This window comes from Notolepis coatsorum (assembly GCF_963971535.1).
Source record: "Notolepis coatsorum genome assembly, chromosome: 5".
NCBI lineage: Eukaryota > Metazoa > Chordata > Actinopteri > Aulopiformes > Paralepididae > Notolepis > Notolepis coatsorum.
Window position 1 is genome coordinate 145,743,875 of NC_140169.1, and position 5,494 is coordinate 145,749,368.

Sequence of the window (5,494 nt, forward strand, 5' to 3'; positions counted from 1 at the left end):
GGACATGTTTGTTTGTTTGCCGCCGCGTCACAAAGGTGAAAGGTTAACGGGACGTACCATCACCACCGATGACGGCGGGGTGTGGAGTATTTAGTGTCAAAGGCTCAAAGCCGATCGATACTTTACGTGACATCATATATTGTAATATTTGCATTGATATAAAAAATAAATGATTACATACATCACCAAAAAAAGTACACAATCATGGAGATATTAGTTTGTATATGATTCAGGAGACCACTGCGACCCCTCGCCGTGTTGACACAGTTGGTACGGTCCAACGTCCTCTGCCAGCCTTGTTGTTAGCGAGGAGCTAGCTCAGCCTCAGACGACTCAGACACACAGCAGGTAACATTCATATTATATTATACACGTTATCAATTAATTGATGCATGTATGCCCTGTGTTAACAATTTACTGTGTGGTGGTGGTTCCTTTAGCTACTATACAATAACATACTAATGTGTTAATGTTTCCCTCAAAGGGAAACTAACGCTACCTTTGCTAATGCTAACGTCAGTGACCACTAACGTTGCTATTGCTAGTACAACCAGGGAGAGACACTAAACAACACTGTTCTAGATAGATTTTCATTTAATTAACGTTGATGTGATGAGTATGCCTGGTAGGTAACGTTAACCGATAACGTTTTAATCTTTGTCACACAACCGATGTCCTCCTAAATGCCTAGATGTAGCAGTACTGTCTATCTGTATGTCATAAATATGTTATGATGAATTTAAAATGGGGGACCCTGATGTAAACAAGACGAAAGTCTTTCTCTGGTCTGCATCCCCTTAACAATTGTGTGTACTGTACTGTACCCATTCTGCAATCTGTTAAATAAAGTTTTCAATCAATCAATCTCCCAGTGTACCCAACCTCCTCCAATGTACAGTTTCTACGTCAAATGTATATACTCCCTTTTCCTGACTCCTTCTGTATCACAAACAGTACTGTATTTGATAGATGTAGCAGTACTGACTATCTGTATGTCATGTATGTCATATATGTCCTGATGAATTGAAAATGGGGGACCCTGATGTAAACAAGACGAAAGTCTTTCTCTGGTCTGCATCCCCTTAACAATTGTGTGTATTGAGCTGTACTGTATTGTACCCATTCTGCAATCTGTTAATAAAGTTTTCAATCAATCAATCAATCAGACCATTACTGTCTAGAATCTAAATGAAATGTGTCCTGAACTCAATACATTTTTAGTCTGAACATTATGGATATAATATATGGACATTGGACAGTTTGATAGGAACACTACATCTCAGCATTGCAAATGGCATCAACTAAAACTCCAGCAAACTCTAAACGTCACAAGTCACCATCACTGACAGAGCAACCTTAGCGTTACGTCTTGAAAGAGGATTAGGCCTACTAGTACTTGCAGTACACTCAATTTAAGAATTGAAATGCAGTTTGTCTCACAAGTTCGTATGTGATTTGTGGCGGTGCCAGGCTCTGGTGGATATGACAAACATTATGGAACAGACTAATATGCAACACAAGAAGCACTGTTTTACTGTATGGCTTGGAAACTCTATTTGTGGTGGTCAGCCACTAATAAACCTAGTATTCAAAGCATTGTATCATTGTTACGCATTTTATATTGAAAGTCCAAGCAGTGATTCTAATATACAGTTTAGAGCTGCTCAACGGATTGTGTGAACTGAGCTCCTACAAAGCTTGTCTGCATTTGTAATATATCCTAATTACTTTTTGTTGTAATAGGCTATTTATATCATTTTACAATAGAAAGTAGCATACCCCTTATCCCCAGAAAGTAATTTTAGGTACTACCCTACCATTTTACCACAGATTAGGGATTGAGCATCTTTACTAATCCAGGCTGGATTGTCCTCGGGTGTAACATATTACAGTGCAAAAGAAACCAATGGTATTCCCCTGGGAAATAGTGAATTCATCTTCCCCTGTGTGGAGGACAATCATTGAAACTGTTTTTAAGATATCCTTTGTTGATATAAACCAAATGTAAGGCAGCCTTAAGTTTCCCCCCAAAAATGTACATGCTATTTGCACAACAGCTCAATTACATGGATCTATCTGATTCAATGCTATTTGCACAGCTCCATACATGATTCTGCATTGACAATATGATGTCATTCTCGTGTTCCTTTTATTTTCTTCCATAATTTGTATTTCTTTAGCCCTGTTGTTTTTATCTGTATTTATCTGATGCTATGCAGTATGCATGTCTCTTTGTGCCCCCCCCCCTTTTTTTTCTTTTCCTGCACTGTTTAGAGAAGCCACAGCCCTCCTTTCATTTCCACATGTGCAGCACATTGTGTTAACCCTTTCACTACGACAATACAGGTTAACCCTTTCACAACCACATTACAGGTTAACTCTTTCACAACCACATTACATGTTAACCCTTTCACTAGTGTGGTAGTGAAAGGTTAACCGTCTGTAGTGTGGTAGTGAAAGGGTTGACAAATACAATTTAATTGACGTTTTCCTAAAAAAAAAAGTTAACCATTTCTTCGGTTAACCGTCTGTAGTGTGGTAGTGAAGAAACACCTGCCCTTCAGAAGAACTCGCCGTGCATTTTTCATCGTTGTCCACATTAAATGCAGTTGCTGCTGCTGACTGGAACCTCACTTAATTTGGAAGAGATTTATTTTTCCTCATGTCCTGCAAAATACGTGTCCTTATGCGTATCCTCTGTTGCATCAGTCTGCCTCATTGTGAATGAGCTGTGTTGTGATGACAACAGACTGGGCCTTGCAGTAAAAACCCTAGCGTGCCACTTAATATCTACGGAAGCGTATTGCTGCCACACCAGAAACAGACAAAAAAGATCAGTATCACGTTATAACGTGATAACTTATTGTTTTAACATAGAAGGTTTCACGTCCTAACGTGATAAGTTGGTATCACGTGGCATCAGGTTATAAGTAACGTGAAACGTTTCATGTTAAAACAATAAGTTATCACATTATAACGGCGTTTTATGTTAAAACAATAAGTTATCACGTTATAACGGCGTTTTATGTTAAAACAATAAGTTATCGCGTTATAACGTGATACTGATATTTTTCTGTTTCTGGTGTGGCAGCAATATCCACTCTAACAACGTGTGGATTAGAAAGACTTTCAGTTGTCTGTGTGGGGAAACGGATTGGAAAGCATTCCTTCCTGTAAAGAGTCGACACGCTTCTCTAAGTAGCCATGAATCTGGAATGCGTTGTGTGTCTTTTGCTCGTCTCTACAGGAACCATGGTGAACTTCGCGACACTCCTGCGTGAGCAGTGGACCTATATATTCGTGCCCCTCGGCTTCGTGGTGGGGCTGTACCTGGACAAGCAGCAAGACCAGAAGCTGACGGCTTTCAGGAACAAAAGTGCTTTGTTCAGCAGGTAAGGATCACAGGGAGATGGTGGTGGCTGCCTAGTAGACATTACAGCTGGTAAGGACGGGTCACAAGATGATGGTGGCTGCCTAGTAGATATTACAGCTGGCTTTCCCCAACCTTGAGGTTCCCCTGATATAAAGATGAGGCCCCGCCCTAATGAGGACTAATGGCCTATATGAATGTTATTTAAAAAAAAATGCACCTAGGGCGGTCAGGTGGCGTAGCGGAGATTGCGTTCGTCACCAACCCCGGAGACGCTAGGATTCGCCTGTTCGAATCCAGCTCACAGCTCCGGGGTTGTCACCAGCTTGGCTGGCCGTTCACACTGATACAATTGGCTGTATTAGAGGGTGGGAGAAGCTGGCGGGGTGGGTCCGGGTCGTTGTAAACAGCGACTCCTACAGTTCGGTCGGGGCGCCTGCTAAGCGCGGATAGGATCTAAGTGGGATAGTGTGATCCTTCCACACGCTACGCCTTCTCAGTGAGAATCCGCGCTGCCAGGTGAAAAGAAGCGGTTGATTGGCTGGACGTGTGTCGGAGGAAGCACGTGATAGCCTCCACTCTCCCAGACCGACTGTGGGGGGGTAAGTGCGCAGCGACCAGGAAGGGGATTGGGAATTGGCATAACGAAAGGATGGGAGAAAATCGGAGGAAAAAGGAGGGGGGAAAAAATGCACCTAAATGTTCCTTTTCGCCCGGGAATCGAACGTTACGATAACGCTATGCGAGTTTGTGGTTTTTGGGCGTAACAGGAATTTATTTAAACCCCAATGCCAAAAAGATGGGAAATTCAAATTCTGAATTTAAAGTGAAAGAGTAGCTGTATGCACATGGACAGATGCCAAGAGAAGCTGTATGCACATGGACAGTGGGTGCTAAGAGAAGCTGTATGCACATGGACAGTGGGTGCTAAGAGAAGCTGTATGCTATGCACATGGACAGTGGGTGCTAAGAGAAGCTGTATGTACATGGACAGTGGGTGCTAAGAGAAGCTGTATGCACATGGACAGTGGGTGCTAAGAGAAGCTGTATGCACATGGACAGTGGGTGCTAAGAGAAGCTGTATGCACATGGAGAGTGGGTGCTGGGCTGAGCGCAGAACATGATTTGAAGGTAGAACCTGCACAGAGCTACAACTTGGATTATTTTATTAAAACACCCGTTGATTAATTCTATATATAGACTCGTCACCTGCTGCATGCTGTAACTCTGGGAGTAGACACAGGTGACATATTATGGGCTATAATTAGCAGGGTGCCTAGGGAACATTATATAGTAGTCTCTCTCAACATATCTATCCTATGTATATGATTTCCTCTACGCATGTTCCCTATGCATCCTGATAATTATAGCCTATATGCTTAACGCAACTGTCTACTCGAGTGAAATCATGTGGCAGGTGGTGAGTTAATATACATTATTGGATGATTGAACAGGTGTTTTTAAACTGACGAAGATCCATCATGGATCAGAATGTTGTGATTGATTAATAAAGTATGTTATACCGCTAGTGTGTGATTTCTACCTTCAAATCAACTCCTGCATTTAAGCAAAATGTAAACAATTAAGGCTAAGTATCTGATATTTTAAAGAACACTGTCCTTTATTACAATTATATCTATGCACTCATTTAATTTGATGAGTAATAACAATGCTGTGCAATCAGTCAATCGCTTTACAATACAGAACATAAACAGCATTCCATTGAAGTAAAACTAAACCACCCAAATTATTCTCATTGGACTCAGTGGACTCGAAATTCCATGACAAACAATTAAGAGTTAAAGGAACATGCCAACATCTTGAGAAATTAGCTAATTTGCCGTCTTCTCAAGATAGATACCCTTCTCATCCCGGTGCGTGCAGCATGCTAGCTTACACAATGACGAAGTGGATATGGACCATTAGCCTACCGTCAAAAGTAACAAAATACACTTTCCAACAACTCTGTGAATTCTGGTTAAAATAGATACGGTTCTGGATCTTGGGTTTGTCCAGAATTCATCTTCACCACCTTCCCCTTACAAAGTGGTCCATGATTAACAAGTCACTCTTCTGTAGGTTAGCCAGTCACATTGGTTTTGTTGACAGAAGTTACAACGGGGC